General features: G+C 44.7%; 1 protein-coding gene across 5 annotated transcripts in view; it reads right to left on the reverse strand.

Moving 5' to 3' along the window:
• The window catches only part of LOC139101155 (uncharacterized), a 166,145-nt gene that overhangs the window by 112,206 nt on the left and 26,960 nt on the right, over positions 1-26,979 (reverse strand). For 2 of the 5 annotated variants that reach the window (XM_070654106.1, XM_070654088.1), the window contains exon 2: positions 22,265-22,379. The exons of 2 other annotated variants lie outside the window; for them this stretch is intronic. The gene's annotated coding sequence lies outside the window, so the exon portion shown is untranslated. The remainder of the gene's footprint in view (positions 1-22,264; positions 22,380-26,979) is intronic. One more of the 5 variants, XM_070654096.1, reaches the window with a different exon arrangement.

The following is a 26,979-nucleotide window of genomic DNA, read 5'->3' on the forward strand; positions in this document are numbered from 1 at the left end:
CACTCGATTGTCGCCGAGATAACGAACAACAGCGCCGCATCTGTTAGCGAATTCGGTAAAGAGCGCGCGTGCCGCTCGCGGGGCAGATATAATCTTTTTTACCGCGGCTGCCAAGATATAATTGGCCAGCGGAGGGGTAGTCGACTCTCAACGGGCGAAAAAGGTCAGGGGTGATCTGTTCCAGCGGCCGAGGAGTTCATTAACGATATTAAACGCGCGCGGCGAGCGAGCGCCTGCGTTAAGAGACGTAGCAGATCTCACCTTCGTCATTTCTATCCTTATCGCGTTACGGTATTTTTTTCCTTCCTCCTCTGTTCCAATTTTCTTATTTCTCCGTGCGTCGAAAATTCAGCTCAAACGTTAAATACCTGATAATAAAATGATATAACGACTTAATTAATTATTTCTGCCGGTTATACGTGTTAATGTTTTTAATTTTTATCATTATCATCGTTCAAAAGTAATTCTAACCATATAAAAAGTGCGGATATTAAAATAACGTGCTATGAAAATTTAGATATTAATTAAGTGAAAAGAAAAAAAAATAATTGGTTAGTAAACGATATAAATTAGGCTTCTTGTATTTTCATTTCACGGAGATACGCGTCGTTTCAATGGCACGATATGAACTCCGCGAAGAGACACAGGAATATATCACGAAAAGCCCGTGCCGCTTCGCGGTGTTACAAGATTGCCAGAGAAATCCTCAGCTGCTGGATGTATGCCAAGCAGCCCGGCATACCGACGACTGAAACCAATCTACCAGATTATAAGTCACTATCTTTCCAGACATACGGCAAAATCGCGTCACTGCTTATATCCGAAACCAGAAAGATAAATCCCGCCCACCATAACGTATTAATAAACAAGTCCGATTGCGTGACGTCGCTAAACGGAATGAGAAATAATGTTGTCAACGTGTGTTTCGCGCGTTCTGTTAAATCTATTAAAGAAATTCGTCCACGAAGGGAAAAATTCATTTCGAACCGACGCGAATAAATAATTATTTTGTACAACGTAAAATTTTGCCGTGTTAAATAGTATACCGTCGGGCTTCGTAACAGAACTGACGTGAGCCAACAAAGCGGCAAATCGTCACTTAATCCTTATACCGTTTCACGAGCTGTGCGCTTCCGAGATCAAAGCCAATCACGGAAAACGAAGAAAGGAGGGGGATAATAGGCTGTCAATGGAACGATCGTGTTTCCGGCCGCGTGCCGACCGCTCGATACGTAAACCGGTTTGATGAGGACCGGCTATCGTGAAACGTCGGGTTACAGTCATTGGCGTTCCAGGTGGACGTCACGGCGATGGCATAACTTCCCGCGACAGAAGCCCGTGACGTCCCGTTTCCTCGCTTCCTTCCGGTCGCGTGGGATCGGCCGGTTTGAGGATGCGTCGCCTCGGAAAACAATTCTCCGGGTCCCGCTTTGTCTCATTTTCTACGACAGATCGCATTGCAACAGAGAATCGCGCCTTTACTAAATTATAAATTCTTTAAAATCCCTTTCGATCGTATAAGATATAATAATAATTATTATTGATAATTTATAAGGAAAAATTTTAACTGCAACGCGATTCTTTTTTCTTAATTATTGAGTCAAAATTTTCTTTCAATAGCTAAAGCACCGTTATCGCAACGGTATTATAATTGGTACGTATGCTCCAAATAAACTGCGGCGTTTACTCGCGAAATATCCTAAAGAGTATTAATGCGAGATCGAAATTGGAGATTTACAACTGCTGTTATCGCGATCGACAAGCCAATTCCGAACGAATAAAGTTTGTTTCGACGGTCAATAAACGGCATCGCAATCAATTACCTCTTTCCGCCCGCTGCGCGCCGAATACGCCGAAGGAACGATTAATCCTGCCGAATACTGAAATACCGGAATTATAGGGTCGTTTCGCTACACGTCCGCGCTCGCGGGCGAAATCGATCGGACACAACCGGCCGGCATAACGATCGTCATTATTAACTGCGTTACGCGCGTAACATCGTACAGGCAGCGTGATATAACGGTCGCGATTATTGACCAACCGGCTCAGACGAATATTGATTCACGCGCGGGATAAGGGAAAATCGTTAGACGCGATCGTCCGGTAAACGTTGATTCAACACGCGCGCTCTCGCCTCTTCGTATCGAGTGCATTTTAACGCGCCGCAACCTCGTTCGCAATTAAAAAACATCCGTCGCCGAAAATAATAAGCAGCTTAAAATTTTTTCGTAAAAAAAAAAAATCCTGTTAAGTGTAAAAAAAAAATTTATTATAATTAATATAATTATTTTCAACTAACGTTTAATTATTATCTGGCAATGGACAAATACGTCGAAGAAACCACTCGTCTAATAAATATTTGATTCTCTAATAAAATTAAAAGATTATCCCGTTAAACGTTGAGCACACACCGTAAACGCGTGAGGTCAGAGATTTTTTTTCCCCGCTTATCTCTATATTTATGTAATATTTTACCATCCGTATTTTCTACGTATAAATCCCTCTCCGGCGGGCGTTACTTCATCGTCGCGTTTTACCTAAACGGCGACGCCGGTGCGCGCAGCATCAGGCAGGTGAGAACGTCGAGGTTCAAAGGGCGAGGTACGTCAGACGGTATACATGTGTCGCACACGTGTCGGGACCGTAACAACGGAGGGGCAAGGGGGAAGTGGGCGGGAGGGACTGTCGGCGTCGAAAGGAAAAAGAGATATCGCGCGCTTTTTTCGGCGCGCGGGCTTCGCGTGTCTGTGTCCCCTAGGTGCCTGGCCTGAGCGCTTGTACGCGTATGTGCGCGCTTTCGGTGGGTCGTTCACAGGCTAACGCGCAATATGCAGCAGCATGCGCTCACCGCAGAATAGGTCGCCCGCGTGGCGACGCGACCGCACTCCGACGCTATAATTACCTACGCGCGCTGGCACCAACGGGCATCTCCGCCGCGGTTGTATACGGAAACTAAATTATTCGGGCTCCCGGGTGCGCGCGACGTAAGACCTTCTCCGCTTAATGGCGAGGCCGAGATGGAATTTCGCCGGCAATCCGCGGCTCTTTGCCTATCAACCATGTCGCGACGCCGTGGACTCCCAAACATACCGGCGATTTAATAATTAAAAAAAAAGAAAGAACACTAACGCGTAGATTTTTTTAATTATACATATATTACTTAATTATCGTATTTTATCTTTATTACTTTACTATTATTAAAGAGTTCTTTAATTCCGTTAACTTATTCTCATGACGAGCGATTGGGAGAAAAAAAAAAACAAACGAAAATACCGGACTAGTCATCGCCAAGATAACACACTCGCGAATGGAGCTGTCGGCGCGCGTGACGACGACGAAACACGCGATACGACCGGGGGCTGTGATTTTCGCCCGGCGACGGAGACGCGAGCGAGAACCGTCGAAATCGCGACCGCGGGAAACTTCGTGGCTGCTCCGCGACAACAAAACGCGAGTTGCGACAGCGGCTACGCGGCACGCTACGCGGCCGAGACGTGACGAGGCACGGCGGGAGGGCTCGCCTCTTTTCCGGCGTGTAATTTTCCCCGGGCAAGTTAATATTACCAGCGCGGTAATTGCTCGCTACCGTTAGCGGAACCTCCCCTGACCGGCGTATTGACCGACGAAGATCTTAACGTCCCGAGTGACCGAGCAGCTCCTTTGTCTTCCCTCCGCCGTGGTATTGATCAAGGATGCGCCGTTACTTGAATTGACAGTTACGACACTCGTTCGTAATCGGTGAAATCGCCGCCGCCGATATATCAAGGATATCGAAATCGCAATCTATTTGCACGGTCCGAGGTTGAAATTACCGCCGTTGAATCGTTACGACATTATCAGCGACTTTATCTATCAAATATACATTAGTTTAATACGTATTAATATATATGAAATAAAATATATGGAAATATATCGAACAGATAAGAAAACGATAAGCTGGAAGAAGGATCTACGTATAATAATCGCGAGGAAGCCTCGTAGAAGTGTCGCGAAATCGTTAAACTTAATTTGAGAACGGGCGTAAAGTGCAATTTCAGTCACAATCCGCAAATCTGACTTTCGGCAGTTTCTCGTAACGCGAGGGCTCGAGCGAGCGGATCGGGGATTCGCGGAATAAGGCATGTCGGCTGCCGAGGCGGGAACGAGTCTTTGCGCGCGGTGGCGCAAAGTGCCGAGGAGAAAGCGACCTACTTGCCAGCCAAGTAATTATAAGCCTTGAACCGGAGTAAACGAGTCGTCAAGCGAGCGCGAGCTCAGCGGCCGGCTAACGCTCGGGCTGCCGCCGCGGTTCAGCTCGGGATGTTATTAAAGTCAGAAATGGAAAATGGCACCGAAATCCTAACTTCGAGATGCTGGAAATTCTCGCCTCGTAATTTTTAATTCCAAAAAAAAAAAAAACAAAATTAAATAAACGAAATTAATTAGCCCGATTATTTCGAAAATAATTTACGTAATGCGAGAGAGATCGCGGATGTTCCAAGAACCCGAATGTTAAACAGATTTCGCGGCGAGCGAATAATTAAATATTTTCTATCGTATCTCGTTAAGCGTATATAGTTGCATTTTAATATTTGATTTCACGAAAAGCGTAATAATTATCTCCGACGCTTAACATAACAATAACATTATAAGCGCGCATAATAAATCCCTAATAAAATGTAGCACAAAAATCCAATCAAATATTATTTTGTTCTTCTCGATTTAATACGCCACCGGGGGAAAACGTATCGCGCGTTGCGCCGCAGATTTAATCGAAACGAGCCGCACGAATACTTTAATTAAACACGTAATTCATGAAAATTTAATTCAAAACGTTAACAACAAGGAAAAAAAAAAAGAAAAAAAAAGAGCAGGCGCGTCACGTCCCTCCCGACCCAGCGATTGAAACAGAAATACGAGATTGCAGACGACGAGTCGCACATGCGGATTGTACCGGCTGTCGTCAATTCTCTGAGATACAACACTCCCTCTCCCTCTCTCTCTCTCTTTCTCTCTCATCGGGCCAGATCAAACGCGCAAAGTTCAACGCTCGTACGTGGGTGTTCCTGACCCCGGCGAGGGTACCGGCGTGGCGCAGGGGGCGTCAGGATGCGCGCAACGGACCCGGGAAGGGCGCAACGCGTGTCGGGACCCCGCGCGCGAGTGCACGCCGGAAGTGCGCCGCGCTTCGCGCACCCACGCTTCGCGGCGGGCTTTCCCGCTCTCCGGCGCCGCGACGCTCCGCATCGGGATCGTCGGGCGTCGTGGCCGCCGCCGCCGCTGCATTGATCGGGAGGCCTCATCCACCGCCCGGCGCCCGACGCCCCCCTCGCCGGCCGAGTCGCGGGGGTGGCGATGGCGGCGGCAGCGGTGGCGCACGAATTTTGATTGCAACTGCAACCCGATGTTTCGCGATCGTGCCGAATGACGAGTCAATAGCGTGACAGCCGCGAGCGAATTGAAATCCGATAACACGAGATTCATCGTCCGCGGCGGGCTGCATTCTTTCCCTCCCGGCGATCCGATAGTTTACTGACTTTTCAACACGGGCCCTCCACCCTCCCCCCCCTCCGAGCTCTTTTAAATAATCCGAGGAGATGCATTTTGCCAGAAGTGAGAGATCGCCGAGCGCGTCGCGTGATAAAGAAACGATATGTTTATCAGCCGCGATATGGCCATCCCCGAGGGATCGATAACGTCAATAATATTGTAATCAATAAGATATAAATTGCGTCGCGAAAATGGGCGCTATTTGTTAACGTTGAATTAATTCAACGTTAATCATAAATTCGTGAAGCGAACTAATTATTTTTTGGCTACATTTTAAATGGGAATTTTACACGGAGTGAATAATTCTTTTGCGTTTCCTGCTGTCGTTCGAGTGCGAGCGCATAAATTAAATGTGCCGTTAAACGAGGGATTTCCAACATGATTTGCTAACAAATCAATAGAACGCTTTTGACAGAGATCGATGAGTAGCTAGAGCGAGGTAAATACGCGACGGCGAGATATTCAAGCGCAGTGCTTCACCTTAACATTTCGCTGACAAATCAGTCTATATCAAAATCAAACCACTCGACGCAACTCCACAAAAAAGAAAAAAAAAAACAGATTTAGAAAAATTCTAAGAAACTTGCGAATAGTCGTCGCAATCCATTTCCGATAATACGACCGACCTTCGTTTCCTCGAGTGGCGCACGTGGCATTTAAATAACTACGACTTTTCATATATGCAGAAATAAACTAAATTTACCGGAGAGGAATTTCTCGATCACGGCGCGGAATATTCGAAGAATATTCCCCGGCGCGCACGCGAGGAAATTCGCGGATAGCGGAAGCGTCAAGGAAAATCAGCGAAGCCGCGGAAATGTCCGAGATCGTGGAAATGTCAGGGTTTAAAAGGCGAGGCACCCCGCCGCATCCTCGGAAACCGGGTAGGCGGGGGTTGATCGCGCAATCGGCGCGACTTCGCGCAGCTGCCGCCTCCGCCTGCGGCACGTGGACCCATTAACCTTTCGCCGAAGCTTTGATGTGTACCGAATCAATTTGCCGGCTTACTCGTTAAAGTTCACCAATACCTGCCGTCACGTTGCATCGACGTGAATTTCCGCCGCGTCCGCGCGTTCGCGGGCTCACGCGAAAACAATGGCGGCCGATTTACGAAGGGTGCGTTAAGGGCGGGGAAAGTACCTCGGAACCGGCGTCGAAAATGGAAGCCGCACCGCCGCGGCACACTTGTGAGAGAACGCTCTGAAACAATATTTACGAAACTAAAATATAATAATGAAAGTCCCGCAACTATTATTATACTAGCGTTAATTTGCAGAATCCGTTACAGCGGATAATTTATCGTGCAGTTCTTTCGCTACCGTAAATCGTTCTCTCGGTGAGTTTCTAATCTCCGCGAGCCTCGAAGCACACACGAGGTCAAATGTTTGATAGATAGCCGACTTGTATTATCGTGAACGTGATAACAGTAAAACAATTTCAACCTTGCTTAAAAAGAAAAAAAAAAAAGAAAGAGGAAAAAAAAATTTTTTAAGCGACAAGAGTTAGGTAAACTCGTTCGTGTGGAGAAAAGAACGACGAACGCTTCGCAGCGAGGTCAAAGTTTTTCCGTTCGCCAGTTGCCTAATACCGGCGCTTCTCCATCTGTTTTACGACCGAGGAATTTCACGAAGGCGAAGGCGACGTGAAAACTCGAGCGGAACAAGGAATTGGTGTGTTTCGGATCTTTCTGAGAGAGAAAAAAAAAAAAAAAAGGAACGTAGTCTGAGAAAAGGGGGAAAAAGATGATAAAAAGGAAGCGCCGGCACGGTACGGGAAGAGAAGGAATGTCCGTTTCTCATCGTGAAAGAACGATTTCCCCGTCGTCCTCCCATCGAAACCCTTCCGTTAAAAACAGATGAAGAAATAGCTCATCCCCGATCCGGCTCGAGAAAACGAATATTTAGACACGATCGGCTCTTCTTATTCCGATCCAAGAAAAAGCATATTGCGTTATTTAGCTACAAAATATTTTTCTACCGTACCGAGATCCAAAAAATAACCCCTTTCCCCCCCCCCAAAAAAAAAGCAGATTTTTTTGCCATAACTCTTTAACTTGTCCGTAGTTTCTTATTTATTTCTAATAATTAAAAGTCTATTTACGATCGATTTTCTGACGTTTATCACGCACGCGAACTTCTATAAAATATTTACCATGTATCTTTGTTTTTGTGAAAGATACACCTGTTAAGGACAGTAAAAATTGCAATTCGCGCCGAACGTTGCGTAACAAAAAAATAGAATCGCGCGGGATTATCTGAATACACGTCAATTCGCGAAGCTGGTTAAAACGAATAAAAATGCGCGAAGCGTGTCCATGAATATCAACGAATCACCTCACCGCTAAACAACGTTTACACTGACTGCTACGAGTAAACGATCTATGATTTTCTCTCGTTGATTTTTTATTTCATATATGTATATATGTATATGAATTTTTTTTTCTTTTTCCTTTTTTTTTTTTTTTAACATACTCTCGTCGAAACCGTGAACAATCTATAAAACAATTATTATCATTTATCTCGGTACATGAATGCGTCAGACGCGAAATGGTGAAACTCGTAGCAGCGTGATATTTAAAAATGTCACACGAGATGGAAAGGATTACGCAGATACGCGGGAATTAATCGACGTGCTTAACACTTCGCAGTCTACGCTGATTTGTGTAATCAGCTGTTTCGGCGGCAAGGATTACCTCGGTTGTATAATAATTTGCGTACTTCGCATCTCAATATACGATCGCGTATGGATTTATTTATTGGCGAGCTTGCCCAGAAAAAAAAATCGTAGAGCAGTAAACAACGAAACGCATTTTTAAATATGCAATAAAACCGTCTCGCCGCTCGATCGTGTTTTATAGAGAAAATTTCTGACACTGAAAATCTCCGGCAAACAGCAAAGACGTATATACACGAACGGCACCTCGCATGTACGCGTATTCTCATGCAAATCCCGCTTGGTACGGCGACCTAGAAAGCTGTTAAGTGGCGTGGCAGCGGTGGCCCGTGCAGCTCCCAAGACGCCGTTACGATTCCATCCGCTTTAAGAAAAGCAAGTCGGCCGAATCAAGTTCGGCAAACCGTAAACGACGAGCCGGCGAAGCCTGAGAATTGCGAGACCCGCGGAAGAATTCTCCGGAAGCAGCATTACGTAATCGCGAGGTTTACCAAAAGAAACGAGAAAACATCCGACCGTATTTTTTTTTTCTTTTTCTTTTTTTTTTTTTTCGTCACGCTTGCGTCTGTAATTTATAACCCTTGCGATTGATTGGAAAACGAGAGAGATACGACCCGACGTAGTCTCGATAAATAAAGACGCCGTCTACGAAATATATAATATCACAGATATAATATCTGGTGGCGTTAAAACTCGCGGCGTTATCTTCGCAGATAAGGTAGATATAAATTTTCAAGCGTACTCGAGCTCGCTCCATTTTCGAAAATGGAGCTGTCTCGGCCGTGATCAATTTAACTATTATCACAGCTTCGGGGACTAAGTGGAATTTGTGAGCGCGTGTTCCGGAAGGCCGGCAAGTTATCCCCCCAAAGGACGCCGGGATCCGGGAAATCGACTCGGGCCCGATAATCAGGATCTTGACCTGGAATTGTAATCCGGGAATAGTCGCTCGCGCCGGTCGGAACGAGCTCTCAATTTGCATGTATCGATCCGCCGGCGTGTCAGAGACGGGACGATTCCGACGAGTGTGAAACTTTGACAAGCTGTTTAGAAGAGCGACGAGTCGATTAATGTCGCGGGACTTTGCTGAAGATTTCGCCTTGGGACGTATCTCCCGGCGACGCAACGTCAGAGACAAAACGTCTAGATTCTGATAAACAAGTAAATAATCGAAATGCCTGATAAATCTCTCCTATTCCGCTGGCTGCGTTTCACTTCGATCGTCACAAAAATATACACCGTGAAAAAGATTGCCTGCTACGATAAAATTTATCGTTAACTTTTTCCTATTAATAATGCAAAAGAATCTTATATATATATATATATTTTTTTTTTCTTTCTTCTACATATCTTTTTACGACCGGCATTACGGAATAACTTTTCATTAATTTTTAATAAATCCTGGGCAGAGGGACGATCGAGAGAGCTCACGGTAAATGTCGAATAAATAATCGCGCCGTGCCAGCGTAACCTGCGACGCCACGAGCCACGTGTTTATAAGCGAGAAAATGAAATCATAATTAAAGCCCGGCGTCTACGGTTCGTCAGTGTGTAACGCTATCAAGAACGACGACGAGAAATGGATTGCCTCAATTTGTCCGATTGAAACTATCCCGGCACTATGCTCGGAATTCCTATTAATCCGACGACCCTCTTTCTCGATCCCTTTTGTCTCTCGCTCTCTCTTACTCGTCCTCTCTTCCCTCGTTGTATCTCTCGCCACGGTCTTTCTCTTCGCATTTATCCCACCTCCTCGCCGGGAAACCAGTTCGAGTCCGAGCCGGCGCAACGATATTTCATTCGAGACGCGAAGGCGCGAGAGGCGGCGAGCCGCCTTTTTCTCGGCTTTCTTGTACGCGGCCGCTAGTCACGCCGTGTCTACGCGTGTTAATTTTAATAGCCTATCTAACGATCCGCGCGGATCCGATCTCACGGATACGCGAAGGCCGCTGCCGATTGCGATTCGAGCCCGCGATAAAGTTCCTTCAACAATTCGTTTATCCCGGCGTGATAAAAATGCGAGAAATATTGCCGGAATGCCTTATGCACACAACGGCCTTGCTGGACTTGAATATATTCTCGACACCAGAATGCTAATGCTACAGCAAGAAGCGAGATTGCAAAATTACGTTTAAAGCAAAAGCTGAGCTAGAAAGACTAGCTGTGCTTTAATTACGCCTAGTAAAAATAATTAATTTCCCCGTTAAACGCTCATACGAACGTTGACGATGTTAATCCCTGCTTCTAATTCTGTCTCTGGATTTTCCGCCCGTTCACACTTTCGGCTTGGCAGTTAACGCGCTTCTTTAAGTATCAATACGACACTCATTACCGTATGGCAACGACGCCGGTCGCCGAGCCGCGTAGAACAATTTAACGAGATTCTGAAAGGGCACCCCGCGGTGTCCCGCCGCTCGTCTTCCCGATGAACCTGTTGCTCCCGGCAATTAAAAACGCAACGGAAAAGGAAAAACTACCTACGCATTCGGGATAACCGCGGCGCTTTCGCAGGCTTCGCTCCCCGATTAGATTTGGAAAGCAAAAATAACGGAAAGACCTCGCGGATAATCCTCCGTCTATGCCAACAAATAAAATATCAGCGATCAGCAGCTGAATAATTATGAAATTAAATTAATTAACATTTGATCTAGTATAATTTATGAATCGCTTGTAATTTATCTTATTTATTATTAACAAATGTACAAGTGATAATTTATCGGGATAAGAATTCCTTTGAGACACGTAAAAAAATTTTTTTTACATACTTTGATAAAAAAAAGACAGACTACAGATCAATAAAAAAATTTTTCTTTCTTTTTTTTGAAAGATAGATTAATCCAAACTAAAGCAATTTTTTATGAATCAAGTAATCACTTGCTAGAATCGTTTCGACTGTAGTGTTTTATTAATTGTTTTATTTTTTTTTTTTTTTTGCAAAAATTAAATCAACAGCGATATTGAATTTCAATTGGCATATCACATTCAGCAAGCATTTCGACTGAATAAATCATAATCTCTCCATCGCGCAAAAAGGGAAAACGCTCTTTCCCGTATGTGAACGATATCGACTAGATATTTTCAGCGGCGCAAATACAGGCGGGCGATTGTTGTACTTCGCGCAAAGTGCTTCAAAGTGGCCGTTCAAAGCGAAAAGAGAAAACTTTTCAGTTGTGTTGTTCAATGTCCCAAATCACGCGGCGACTAAAAGACGATTGTTTTCTTAACCGCCTCGAGAGATTTCCTCTCGAGCATAACGTATTGATTTCAAAGTGCAAGCCTTAAACGTCAATCCGGATTTTTCACCCGCGGTGCAAAGCGTTTACGAAACAAAGTTTTCTCAAAACGCGCTCCGCGCCCGATCAAAGAACTCTGTCACTCGACGCGAAATATTTTCTTAATTAATTAATTTAAAATTAATTTTAAGGCCGCCGGCGAAAGCTTTGAAACTGATACGATACTTTAACATTCAGCGGTAAAATATTTTCCACAATCTGTCTCTCAAAGTCCCGAAATAACTCGCCCGAAGGGAAGATAATTGCTCTCCGTTCGCATCAAAACTCGGGTAATTACTCTCGCTCGTGACGTCACTCTGTCCTGCCACGGCGTTCATTAAACAGCAGAGACGGAACGACGTCGCGGATAGGGAATCGTCCGGATTTTGACATGGGTGAGAAAGCGACTGATGACGTTCGCGTCGGCTGGCTTGTTAAACGCGCGAATGAATTATTTTTAGTAAACGTTTCCCATAGCTTCTCTGAGAAAATAGATCAATTACGAAACAAGGGAGTTAAAGGACCCGTCATTTATAGTACCGTTTATCCTCGTTCCTCCTTTCAGTCTGACTCCCCGCGGCGCACGTGGGCGCCGCCTCCTCCCCTCACCTCCCTCCCCTGCTCGCTATCTCTATCTCTTTCTCTATGTGGGTGCAACCCGCGCCCGTATGTACGACTTGCGATGTTCCGCTGTGTGGCACATCCAGCTACACGTTGCCGGGTAATATCGATCCCCTGGTATATCGCGGACATGCCTCGCCAGACATTATCGCGCGCGCGCTCCCGCAACGGTCCGATCGCTCACCCCTTTCTCTCTCCCGTTGCCGCGATAACGTTCGCGCGTGTCGCCCCGCGTATGTATTCGCTTTCGGCGACGGGAATTTAATAGCGCTACGCGCGAACATGACTCGCTCGTTACTCGCGTCAGATTGATTACAAGACAAATCGCACTTCTCGCTTTACGCCGGAGTTTCGGAGAATCATAAAGAAAACCGTGCCCTCGAGTAGCGTACGGTGAATGTGGGAGTTCCAAACCCAATTTATTTCACTCCCGCCGTTTTTATAGGGAACTGAATAGCGCGTATTTCTTATTCGATTTTCCGGGCCTTTCAAAAGTTGTTGGTTGTCTAATAGCTTGAAAATTAAATTTTAAACTTTCCGTCTGTTTTTTTAAACAATGCCTTTCACGTTGGATAAATTGATAAAAAAAATTCACCGCCCAATTTGACGATTATTTTCCTCCCCTTTTTTTTTTTTCCCCCAATATTATATAAAAAATAAACAGTTTCGGAACACAGTTGCCCATCTTGCAACGGAAAAGTGGAGTTGTGATGGGAACAATGAAGTATGAATGAATACACGAGTTTTGATATGTACTGGACAATGGAAAAAAAAATGTTTTAAAAAATACTGCGAACTTTGATGACAGATGCGAAAGGGAAAAAAACAATTTTTGATAAAATACTATTTGCCCATGCGAAAGACAAGCCCTAAAACCATGCGCTCCGATACCGAACTCATTTCCGGCCTACAAAGTGGAATAAACGAGTTTTGATTTCATACAATAAAGTATATGATATTAAAAAAAAAAAATAAAATCCCCCGAAATAAAGCATTAATAATTTACCAATTTAAAAACTTTAGATATACGTGTACAAATAATAATTTTTCTGCGTTCAAAAGAGAAAGAAAAAAATTCTACTCTTCCGTAAAATATTAATATATTGCATTTCTTCTTTAAAGTAAAACGCTCTCAGCCTCGTGGAATTAATTTCCCTGTTAGAAAGTAAAAACTTTTCCCCGCGACGAATTAAAGTAAACATATAAGTTTTAATCTCGCGAGGGAAAGATCGGAAAAATTTATACGATAGCCTGGGTAGAAAAGCGAGCGTTGCAGCCCCGTATGATGGATGCACCTGTCGTATCCTGTACTAGGAGGTATCAACTATAAATAATAAACGCAACTGACGCCGATGAGGAATTTTTCAACGGCAGAATGCCGTCGAGAGAGAATGAGAGTTCGTCGCGATTAATCGCGATGCAGAAGGCAGGCATTTCATCGAAGAAATCCCGCCGTATTACGGTGCCGGGTGAAAACCGCGGTAGACGCTAATTGCTAGCGTCTCGCCGTTAATAACAAGATCCCGTTGTTGGCAACGAAACGACGCGCGTCATCGAGAGCGGTAAAAGCGTTAATGCGCCTTTCCTCGGCATTATTAAAATCCAATTGTCACGCGTAGCGTGTATCGAGCTTGGAATTAAACGAGCTGAACGTGTCGAATGACTACTCGGTAAATTAAAGAAAAAAAAATCTATGATAAATAATCAGTAAAAAGTTCTTATTTAACTCGCTTGCTTCACGCCGAGCGAAAGTCAACGTCGGCTGTCAAATCGGAGATTTGAGGCTCGATTTAATTTGCATATAAAATTATTTTATAAAGCGTTGAATTGCGTAGAGGTGAGAAAGAGAGAGAGAGAGACGTACAGGTAGCCGGGGGAGAGGAAAGGGGAGGTAAGGGTGAGCGGCGTACGTGCCGCGCGCTAGCTGCGATCCCCCACTACCCCCACTCTCGCTCTGTCCTTCGCTAGCAGTCGAGCAAGACGTACGTACGCAGCACGTGCTCCGTACGTATTAAAGATCCTACGCACAATCGACGGGCCAGGGACATATAATCTGGCGTGGATTATCTTTCTGCATTAACTGTGCGTACCGGCGGATACATCTTTTCGATCTAAAGTGAGTTAAAACCACGTGCATACGCGTACATTAAATTCGCGTGTCTTTGTGTCGACAAGTACAGTAGGGCTCGAGGGAAGAGGGCTTCGATCGACTAGTTCGCGATAGATTCGGGGGATATTCGTGCGTGGTATTGAAATGCGAGGGTTGGAAAATTATATTAAAGTATTTTTATAGTTGCGTGGTGACCGAGAGTAGAGGTCGGTCACGCGCACGGCGTATACATCTCGCGCGGTGATCACATGAAACATTAGGTATGTGCCGGCCGGTCGGCTGTACATGCGTAAGTAAATATATTAGCTGATGCGAACTGACCTTCGCGATCAATAACGTGTACGTGTAGGGTAACCGTGAAGCGAATACTTCGCACGAAATAGTTGTAATTAGTTGTAACGCAACATTCAGTGTTCGTCATTTTTACTAACCAAATAAAACTTTTTTCTGTTTCAGATAAAAATGCAGAGAAAGACTTTTGTCGAAGGAGCACCATCCTGACATTCCCCTTGAGGTGGCCAGTACTGAGAGGAGGAGGAGGCCTAGGAAAGGCATCCTGCATCGGCGGAGCAACCCATTGGTAAGGATCAATTTTTAATTTATCTTTGCCGTTTGTGAAACTTAATTTTGTATTATTAAATTGAAAAAATCAGAGGCGCGTTTAATCTTTTCTTTTTTATAATTATTGAGATCTCTACAATTTAATTTTTTTCATTTATTTGTTACAGATCACCGTACCAAAACTCCGCCACCTGCATATCCGTGAGTCGCACGTTTTCTTTTTGTAGCTTTTAATTATTAGAACTTCGGGAGGGCAAACATTTTTATGTTATCCGCGGCACCCTTATATTAGTACGTGATAATAAATAAATGTTAAATAAAATAAAATATAATACTCCGCGCCGGTAATCTAATATAATAAAACTTTTAAAATGATATTAATAAATTAAAAAAATGTTTAATAAATTATAAATTGTCCTAATTCCAATTTCAGATATCAATGTAAATTGCATACACTTGTATGGAATTTACGTCGATATTATTTCAGCTCAGCACTTCTTTGGATTTTTATCTGAGCGAAACAAGAATTCTGCTTAGATAAAAATCCAAAGGAGAAAAGGGTCGCTCGCCAAAATTATACGAATACGAACAGCAGCCGGTTCGTCGGTCGTTCGGGGCTGCCGATAGTTACCGGGCGTTTTTTTACGATTCTTTTTTATTCGGGAGTGTCGAAAAATTTGTTAAGTAATTTTCGCGATTGTAGCTTCACCCGGACGCGTTCGCGAGTTACTTGTGCGCGGAAGGATGGCTCGTCACGTCCCATCCGAGAGGATGAGCAGGCCCAGGAGGCATCCTGCTTCGGCGGAGCAACTTTTAGGTGAGCATAAATTTCTTTTATAAAATCTTTATCAAAGATTAACTTCTACTTTTTTTTTTATTAATTTGATTAACTAATATTCATGTCTACATTAATATTTTCTTTTATGTTACAGTCACCGGCAGAATTCTTCAACTCCGCTGAAGCTCATGCAGATCGGTGAGTCGCATGGTTTTTTTTTCGTAGTTTGTTATTATGGTCTCAATAAATTGCATATGAGCAATTCGACGATGTACCGAAAAATATGCAAAGAAAATATCACAAAATCTTGGGAGCTACTAAGAATCCCTTGAATTGTGAAAACATTCAAACGCGAATTAAAGGCTTAAGTGAGAGAACGTCGCGGGTACATTAGCGCGCAGGCTACATTATCACCGTCGCAAACAAGCGAGAGAAGCATGCGAGCGATCGTAAAACTAAAAACTGGTGTTCCACCCGCGGGAAAGGTTACCGCCAACGTAGCGCGTGGAGCTTTACGACTACGCTTCTTCTTCCCACAATATCTCGTAAGAGCAATGATAAAAGCCAGGCAAGAAATACAAGCGATCGCGAATTTCTATCAAATCTCCCGTCGTGAAAGTGCTTTGAAAAAGCACATCCGAGCTCCGGCCAGCAAACTTGTAATTGTCTCATCAAACGTACGCGAGATTCTTTTTTTTTCCCCACGAATAAGCGTTTTAAAACAGTAGTTTCTCCTCTCGTATAAATTAAATTATTTTGCAGCTAATGAATTTTTTGACACAATTATTCCAATCTTCATCTAATGATGCAATTAACATCTACGTTTAAATTCAAAGTGAAGGAACGAACGTTCTAACGTTCAAAATGGCACGGCAAAAAAAAAAAAATGTGATAGTCGTAATTAATATGTCGCGAAGTACTTCTCCGGCGCGAGGTGCGTTTAATATTAATCGAAAGCCGAGCTTCGTCACATTGAGAAATAAAATTGTCACGGGGCGACAAAAATCGCTACGTTTTTCGATCGATATCGCCGAGACGCAAACTCCTCTTCCGCTAAGATTTCCAAAAAGGCGCGAAACAAAGCTCGCGGTAAACGATCTTGTCAAGAGCCGGGTGCGCGATGCAACGCGACGCGATGCAAGGTGCTTTATTGATTCATCCCGCCCGTTGCCGCGATGTCGGTTTATCCCGTCGTCGACGTATTTGCGGCGTAGGCATCTCGTGATTTGCGTTTTACGGTTTAATCGGTATCCGCGAGGCTCGGCGCCGCTTGTCTCTATACTCCGCCTGTTCACCGAGTCACTGGCGTAGTTGGCATTTCGGATTTCACTTGCATGAGAAGCCGGGAGAGAATCCGGCCGATTAATTCCCCAGCGGCCGCGTCAAAATTTTATATACAAAAGCGTGTACGCCATAAATAATAAGCTAATTTTATAATATTTTCCTTTACCTTACTTTATAAATTGTATAAAAAATTAGATCTTCAATTTTAATGTTACTCGAGAAAAAGAAACTTTTATAAAATGAGAAAAGTTTGAGATGCAAAATACATCACGTAAGACTAATGAATTAATTTAAAATAAAAAGAAAAAGAAACGCCGACACGTTATTGTTCGATGCAGTTATATTTCACAAATCTCTTCGGACGGGCGTTTCTCTCTTTTACGTATAGGCGCCTACGCCCTTGGCTCGAGTCCTTCGCACGCGCGCGAGTAACGCACGCTCGGTAACGTATTTATAGGAAGATATCACCGATAATTGAAAAACAGTGCGCGAGGCGCGGAATCGCAAATTGCTGTCATCTTTTATCGAACAGAACGGCGCGCCGCGCGTTTCCGCTTTCGAGCCGCTGGCTATCTCGCGAAATAAAAACCTATTTTTTTTACGCGTACCAAGGTGACAATCTCGTTTCGCCGGATTGCGATACGCGCGAATTCTACTTTTGTCTTTATACGATTCCGCAAATCTGGATAGAAAACCTTGATGTAAATATTGAGACTTTTTTTTCCTCTCTGTCTCTCTTTTTTTTTTTATTCCCTGAAACAGAATTGTTTTTCAAATCCGTTTTGCAATGAGGCGCGTTAATATTTTAGAGAAGCGATCGTTTTCGCGGAAATGTGAAAGAGCGAACTTTTTTCCGAGAAAATATATTTAAGTTGAAATAAACGAAGTAAAATATTTAATAAATGTTTTATTGCAAACAATAATATACGCATAATAAATAAAATATTGATAAAATAATATACAACGAATAAAAATTGTCGCTTAATTCTTTTTAAATGTAAGCTATCCCCGGCTCTTCGTTGAAATAAATTGTGTCGCTGCATTTTTTGTAATTAATGCCATTTGCTTAAACATAATATTTACGTTCCATCTCTGCATGCATATTTATTTTTATTCGAATGTATGTTCGTGACAGTTCTGCAGGCTTTGTGTAAAAAAAACGCAATAAATAAATTCCACTATGCGCGACGCGTTATTAATGATTAAAAGAAAAAAGAAAAAAAATTTTTTTTGTCGTAAATTTCACAATCGAGATTATCCCATTATAGAGCGTATCTGATGCAATTCACGTATTGTGCGTTATATTCATATATTTTCACTTTGCAATCCGCGATTTATCGAACTTGCACAATGAACGTTTTCAAGTCGAACGTTTTTATTTATCTTTCTCAGTTTTAGTTCGACAGATTTAATTACTCGATAAGCTGCACATATTCTGATGTAATTTATTAAATCTTTTCATTCAACAACGGCGAGAGAAAGATATATATATATATATAGAGAGAGAGAAAAAGAGAGAATTTTAAGTTAATAAACTGATCGATTTTCTAAATTAACTCGTCACAAACTTACATTGTTTCGCGTAAACAATTTCTAAAATGTCGTATCTTCGATAACGAGCGCAAATACTTGGTGCCCGCGGCTGTTATGAGATCCAAATGCACTTCGTTATAAAATAAAAGAGAATGAGTCGGATAAAATTGGCGCGTTCTTTTTCATGCGCGCATTGGGAACGAAAAAATACCCAGCCGCTGTGTAAATATTTGCGTGGAATATACGTAAACGGGGTACAGCGCAATAAAGTCGTACAATGCATTAAAAGAATATCGCCGGGCGACGCGCGGAGGAGCGGAAAATTCAGAGAAGGAAATTCAAAAGACGGGTGCCCGATCGGAAGAGGGTAAATGTTTAATAGCTTCGAATCGAGAGGGAGAGAAGCCGTCTCTCGCTCTCCCACCGCGTGATTCCGCGAAGCGGATCCACGCTGTGTCGGCGCAATCGTTCGATAAAAGAGCGATTTCCCGCGGGGGAAGAAATCCGCGATTGATCGGCGCAGCTCGGCAACGTGGTTGTAACTCGTGCGCGGGCGAGTTTCGTTAGGGAAAAAAGGGGTCGCGGGTCGCAGATCGCGCGGCGGCATCGAGGTCACGATTGAACGTGCACGGTTAACGTACACGTGTGCGTCCGCCGTACGCCGGTGCCGGTAACGGACGTCCGTTATCTCGCCGGAATTTCGGCGAGGCCACCGTCACGCCGCGAAGTGACCCCATCGATCGGCGAGCGAAATCGATTTCCCAACCCCAAGCTCTCTCGGCGGTTAATTTCGAGGGCCGACGTAAAGATCGAAAATCGCGCCCAGGAAGAGCACTCGTCCCGTCCACTCGTTCACGTCGGCTTATTATTTTCGCGCGCGATAATTCAATTTCTCTTTCCGAATTAGTTTCACCCGGCGAATCTCCGTCTCACTCGGCGCGATATCGAGAACCTCGTTACGGGGATCCTTTCTACATAAGATATAATCTTCGTATTAATATCGCGACCTACCGACGCAAATTGACGCAAATTCGATAGATCGCGATGGAGGAAGCGAGGCGTACCTCGCGGCAAATATGGCACAGACAACCTACGTCACCGCCGTACACTGCAGATCGATCGCACTACGCTCGGCCTGGCGCAGCGTGCGCTTTATATTTCTAGCCTTACGTGGGGCCGTACATAATGCAAATGCTTGCCATCTCGAAAGTCGCGTCATCTCGCCGCGAGGCAAAATTTGACAACGCTAGCCGTAATAAAAATAATAACGCAACGTAAACGAAATAAAAGAAGCGGAAGTAAAATAAATTTTCCCGCGTTTCTCAAGTCATTGAACTTGGAATTATACGATACAGCCACGTTTTATGACGAAATGCCAAATCAGCTGCCTGATTTTTATCGAGGGCTTCTGCAAAATATCGCCGCGAATTTTTACTGATATCCCGGGCTTGACGCTGATAAGAGCGGCTCGTGATACTCCTCGCGAGAAACTTGGCCATTCGCAAAAATTAGACGGCGCTGAAGACGACCGCGCCGAGAAATAAATAGCGCGCGCGATAATTGACATAGACGACGGTAATGGGAGCGCGATTTTTATCGGACGTTCAACGAAGGGAGGCGCTTTTTATCGGCTAGAAAACGCGAGAAGAACTGGCAAGTGTCCAAGAGTCTCTTCCCCTCCCATTTGCGCGCGCGAACGAAGGCACTTTAATTTGTTAATGCACGTCTTCATTGGGTATTTCCTGGTCCGGAGAATTCCGTGATTCAATTTAATTAGGGTACCGTGGAGAGAAGGATCGTTATCTCGTCGACCGCCTCGTCAGGCGCCACGACAACGTCGAGCCCGGGCCCTCCTCCGCTTTCTCTCTCTCTTTCCCGCCGCGCGCTCTCGGCACTCCCCCGTCCCTCCGAGTATTCGTCGATAATTCTTCGCGTTAACGACTTCCAGCAATAATAGCTCTTAACCAGCGAAGTAATCGTTGCGTCACGAAATACCGAAATACGCGAAGTATAATGTCGAAAACGATGACCGAGCGATTTATAGATACGCCGAGCACGTAATCGAAGAGATATCCCGTGATTCCGCATACAACATCGAATTGCAGAATCGTCATTTCTCTTATCTACATATTTTATTATTTTTATTACTTGTCATTGTACGTATATGTATGAAATATATTAAAAAAAATTTTAAGTTATTTTTTGTATAAGTTGTACATACGTATATCTTGTCACGTAAATGAACTCGCGGAGGAAAAGGAGAAATGACTCGCGTAAAATTGGCTCATTAAATTTATTAATATCGGCGCGTTTTACTCGCGAGTGTTATCGCGCCGTTGCGAAAACAATGGCTCTAATCGGCGCGCCGACCGCCGATTATCGTCGAACGGTTTTCCTGCTTTCATGATGTGCGAAAAATCGACCCGCCTGCTATTATGCAATAAATTGCAATAAATAATCGAGCCCACCGTGCTATTACCTGCCCGACAAATGCGCACGTCGCGAGCGACAGCTGTTAACCGTATTATCGCGGCATAAAATATACGTCGGACGACGCACCGTCCGATAATTGGGCGAAGCGCAAATAAATTAAGAGGTTCGATTAGGCAAGAGAGATAGGGAGAATTGGGATGAGCCTTGTGGAGAATCGTGGCCGCGTTTAAACTATCGATTTACTCGTGGACAAGGCTAACGACGAGTTAATGCCTTCCTCTACGAGTTGCCGCTTATTTTTAGTCGTGCCAAGCCGACGATTGCCTCAAAAACTCGTTCCAAGCCTCGGCGAGCCGAGCCTCGACTCCTACACGAGCATTGCTTTTTTTTCTTTTTTTTTTTGCCCATCGCAAAAATGCACCCTGATAACACACGGAAAATATCACACGCGCGGACTTCAACTATTTTCAATGTAAAAGTTTAATATGCGTTACTCAGATAATACCTAGTTATAAAAATTTTATTCTAATATAAAAAAAAAAAATTAAATGTTGATTTATACAAACGTTACACGGACCTTTGTATTCACGCGATCAAAAATGAATTTTTAACGGCTGTCGTGCGTGTAAACGAACCGGATTCCTACGGCGTTACTTTACATTAATTCAACCAGCAATTTTTCGTTTCACTGAATGAGATTGTCTCTCTCTTTTTTTTTCTTTTCTGACTTTCTTTTTTAATTGTACAAAATCGCAAGTATAAAAATTTGCCGCAGGCTATTCGCGATGCCTTCGTGACGGTCTCGAAACGCGCTTTTGAATTCTCTCCGTAAGCACGGTGCTGCAAAAGCGACCGCTGATCGCAGTTAATGATGCTCGCGTGCGGCACGAGGTGTGTCCCATCGTGTTACGCGCTCAATGCGTTACAGATAGCACGGTCTGCGACACGTTGCGTATTATCGCGCTTATGGCGCATCCTCATTTTCCCCTTTCCTCCCCCCCGCCCCAACCTTTTCCTTCCGTATCGCCGACGATCGAAGCATTCCTGAATAAATTTTCCAAGGAGGTGAACAAACATCAATCCTCGCGGTGATTTCGCTTTCGTTGAGAGAAACGTGATATTTGCGTGCGCGAATATGACAAGGATCACCGATCGGCGCTTACGATAACCGACACGAGTAGCCGCGATGCGCGCGGACGCCGCCTTCGCGACGAGCTATCCGAAACCGTGCGCGAAGCGTAAGGCAATCAAAAAGAGGGCGAACGGTCTCTTTGTCTCGTAACGAGATACCCGGCTAATTGTCGCAGCGCCGGTTAATTAATTGAAATTGTAACCCTCGTTGACTGTGCGTTAACCCGTCGAAATACGTATTTCGCGCCGTCCGACGCGCGGACCCGTCGGTGCGCGAGCCGCGTTCTTGCTTTCTAATTGTAATATAATTACGACGCGCGCCCGCGTATAGTGAATTACCTTGCAAATGCCGCTAGTCTATACTTGTCGCTCGAGCTACGACCGCCCTGCACCCAAAATTTGCACTCTTACATTTCGGTATTCCTCGCCAGATCCGGTATCCGATCATGCCAGGCTAAAAAAAGAGAAAAAAGAAAAAAGAACACTTTACTACGTGATGCTTTAAATTCTTCCACTTTACAACGATATAACTTCGATCTAATAATCGAAAACTCGATAAAGCGAGCTATTAAATTTTATTTCTTTTAATAAACCTTTTACGTAATATTTCCACGCGGTAATTCTTTTTTTATTTTATATTTTTTTTTTCTCATCGAGCGCGGTAATTTTTATACAGAGATTAATTAATTCGCCTTTTCCACTGATATACCCTCCGTTCGCCGAAGCCGTGAAAAGCCGTTTTGCGCACTCGAGAAAAATACGATACGCCGACGAACGTGCGGCGCGATATGACACGTGATACTTTAATAATCTCGTTCCGTATCAGATTTGTACAATTTTATCCCCGATCTGAAAACACTGTCGAGATAAGTGGCAACAGATAAGTGGTTACAGGTGGTTTTCTTTATTTTCCGTGAGCCTCTTTCTCTATCCCTTTCTTTTCGCCGTTCGAGATCCCCCCATTAATGCGCCGTCCGTCTTATTATAGCTCTTGTTTATGACTCCTTGCTGACGGTAAATATTAGATACGTCAGGACTTTGCGTATCTAGAGCGTCATCGTTACGCGGACGTAACGATATTACGCTGTTGCAACTCGAAGCAACGTTAACTCTAACATATTAATAATTTAATTATCCCCGGGATAAAAAAACGCCTTGAAAATTTAATAACAATGAAAACTGTAACAGGAAACGGTTATAGAACTGTAAAACAAAAACAAAAAAATAATATATATCCTAAGCTTTTACATTTAGCATTAAAAATTGTTCCCTCTAAACTTTTCCTCAAAGGGGCTTAAATTATTTTTATAGCGCTGTTTCATGGGATTAAAAATATATTTTAATATTTATGTTAGAGATTAAAATAAAACTGTTTTGCATAGTTAAAATGCTATCCGCTTGTGCTTGAATTAGTGAATAAAAAAAAAAAAAGAAATTTTTCCGACGGAAAGCAAAGGAAAAGCCGTATATACGTCCTTGTTGTTTCGCCGTATGGCGGTACCGGGGAGATGTTCGGTCTAAGATTCGATTGTGTGGACTTTTTCGTAAGCTTTTAGTTAGTTTAGTTAGTTTAGTAGTAACTGTCCTGAGAGCTAGTGAGTCCTAGTCCGAAATGTCATCGAAGCTCGGAGCCGCGTAAAGGCATTTTTCTTTCCCGATTCGCGCGAGGAAAGGAAAATCCCGTCGAGAATTTAACGACGTGGAAGGATATTTTATTCTTTAAGAAGATCCGCCAGTCACGAACGTCCCCGGACCTTCCTTCCTCATTGTATCGTACACGGCGTTGTATTTGTTCTGTAATCTGACCCTCCACCTCGACAATCGATACCGCGAACGATTTCGATAAGATAACAGCTACGATCCGGCCGGAGACGGGGCTGTTGATATTACCTCCGTAATTGACTCGCAAACGACATTCAAAGTCTACTCACGAGCGCTCGATCGAACAATTAAGCCTTCGGTAATAATAAGGAATATTGAAATTGCGACGCACCGTTATTCACCGTGCACGATAAAATCTATAACCGCAAGAGTCTCCTCCCGACTCATTAATCAACCGAGTAAAGAGACATTTGTTAACAACCGCGTTGTAACTGTGGCGTGAAAAAAAAAATTTATCGCGGCACGAAGAAGAAGAAGGAGGGGGAGGAAAAAAAAAAAAAAAAGAAAAAAGAATACGGAAACTTCTTCGCGTGGCTCATAGCTGCGAGCGCTAAAAAATTCATAATTCGCAGCGGAAAAAGAAAATCTTTATAAAGTCGCAGAATTACTTTACACTCGCGCAACAAATACATAATTAAAATTCTCACGACTGTTACTCGCGTAAAATTGAATTTGTCGTACGACTTTACATCTGTCGCAGATATCTACGCGTGTTATTTTCTTTTCCTCGGACGAAAACGCTTCGTTCAGCAAATTTTTTTTTTTTTTTTCGCTGCCGACCGCGCCGAGAAATCGGCCCCCGCGCGCGTGTCGATACACCGACGTGCCGGCTACGATAATGGTCGCGGTGGTGATGGTAGCGCGCTACTTTAGGGTCAACGCATTGCCAAGGTGGCGGCCATGTGGCACGCTCGGGCGCATGGCGGAGCGCCTGCGTGCACTCGGCGTCGAGGTATGCCGCGTTCCCTTGTCTCGAGCGTGCACGCATACGTGGATGCACACGGGTACGCGCACACGCGTGGGCGTACCGTCGAGTAATCGCGGCCGATTCCCAGCCCCCGCGAGGGTAAAACAAGGCCGGAAAGGGCGCTTAACACTTTGGCCGCCGGCGCGTCACACATCGCGGATGACGCCTCTATTTTCTATCTTCCCGAACGCGGCATCTGCATACCGTGACACAAGGATCTCGTTACCCGTCCCCGATTCGAGCTTACGCGCCGCCGCTCACACGCCCGAGCGAAGCGACGAAAACTTACGATCCGACTTCGCGCGCGGCACTCGTGAAAACGCAAAACGTTGAACCGTAAAATGCAATTATCGCGAGAGACGGAGGTCTTGGTTCTGCGTCTCGTGATACGTTATCTACCTCGCGTCATCTATAAGAAATACGTGTAAGAACGAGACAGAGGTAATTATTTAGCGGAGGATAAATTTTCAGTGAATATCCCGAAGTAAGAGACTCCAACCGACGGTGAGGAGCAGGCGAGATAGAGCCGAGGTGCAGTTTAAGCTCTTGATAAATCTTCCTATTGTTCTTGAATCAAACGCGCGCGATTAAAATAACGATGTAAAAATCTACGCGGCGAAGATTAAATCCGTCGAATTAAGAGCCGCCGCGAATGGGGTCTCTCGAAAATGCGAAAGGTATTACACGGTAATTGTTTCGTAACGCGATAACTCTGAAATAATTCCGCGGAAAATTGTCGGGGTATCTGAGCGGTGTCGCGTGACAATGAAGAGAACAGCTTAAGACACATGCGAACCGCGTTAACCTCATTACCGCGGCCCCCCTCTCCCCCTCCCCATGGGCGGTATAATGATTCGCACAAAGGTGAACGAAAGCGGAAGAAAAGGCGGGAAGGCACGGCGGAGCTTCCGCGTGAAAGAATTTAAGCCGCCGGCTGTGTTGGGACTGCATGTTTACATTTGCATTCACGCCGGCTTGTCTAAATCATCGGAGCGGATGGCGGCCGATAAAAGGATCAAAAGACCAGAGGGACGGCGAGATCGTGTGAAAGGCAAAAGCCCTTTTTGTTTATAAGCCGCGAACATAAGCCGGAGGATCTGGCGCGTCCACCCCTTTACCGCGAGCGACTGATCGATTGTTTTTAATCGCAGATTGTACGCGATTATTACCGCGGCTCGAGCCGGGATAATCAAGTCCCCGCCGTTCGATCGCGTTCACTTTTAACCCGAATATTATTAGTCGAAGCCGAGCAGCGATACTTCGTCTTCGCGCCGCTTAGGTTCCCTCGGGAGCAAATAACGCGGACATTTCTGGCGTTTAGTAGGAACACCCGTAGAAAAAAACGCGATGCGTGGTATAATTACGTAAAAGAGAAAATTGATTATTTCGACGGGATCCGAATACGAGAGAATTGAAAGTGCAAGTCGAAAGAGATCGTGAGCGATATCCGATTCCGCCGTCTACCTGCTCGGACCGGGACCGAGGCATCGCGCCGGACACTTGACGTAGCAATTGCATCTCGCGTCGCAGGCCGAAAGCCGCAACGGGTCCTTGCCACAGGAACGGAAAGAACAGAAAAGCGAGAAAGAGAGAGGACGATCGAAGATCCCTCGGCGAGAAGGCCCGTTGTGGTGGAGGAGGGCAACGGCGGCGACGGAAGACGAGGTAGGGGTCGATCGCAAGGCAGAGAAGAGAAAAAGAGAGAGAGAGACAGAGACAGAGAAAGAGAGACAGGGGGGGGGAAGGGGGAGGAAGAGAAAGAGAGCGAGTCCGGGACCGTAACTGTGACTATGCCGGGACGGCATGATGGCGGGTGGTATGGGTCGTCACGGCAACCGGAGTCGAGGCTAGCAGAAGCAGACTGCCTCTCCATAGCGCCTCCGCTCTCTTCTTCTTCTCCCCTACCGCCTCTCTTTCTCTATCTCTCGCTTTCTCTCTCTTTCTCCCGCTTCTTTCGCCTTTTCCAACGTCTCCTGCCGTCGGCCGTTAACCGTTACACGGCTATCTCCGCCTCTTGTTCCTCAACACGGACCCGCGCGTTCCGATGTATCCTCTTTTCGTGCTCCCTTTTTCGTCAGATTTCTCTCATCCGTCTCTATCTCCTTTCTCTAACCCACCCTCTTACTCGCGACATTAATAATCGCTTGTTTGGCCCATCATTATTTACCGCTTCTGCCGCACAACGCCACGTTTTATCGATTCAGGGGCGATTTATATTGTTTCATGCGGTACATTTATATCGCCCGTCAGTTTAGTTAGTAAATTGTCGTCGTTTTGCATTTCGCGGCTTAATTCGTCATCTTTAACAGCGTCCCTTCTCGCCGTCGACCGTAAATGCATAGAAAAGATTAGTGTCGAGTTGAGAGTAATGAGAGATGTAAAACTTTTTTCCCCCTTTCTTTTTTTTTCCCCCAATTTAAAATAG

This window comes from Cardiocondyla obscurior, linkage group LG01 (genome assembly GCF_019399895.1).
Source record: "Cardiocondyla obscurior isolate alpha-2009 linkage group LG01, Cobs3.1, whole genome shotgun sequence".
In the NCBI taxonomy this organism is placed as follows: Eukaryota; Metazoa; Arthropoda; class Insecta; order Hymenoptera; family Formicidae; genus Cardiocondyla; species Cardiocondyla obscurior.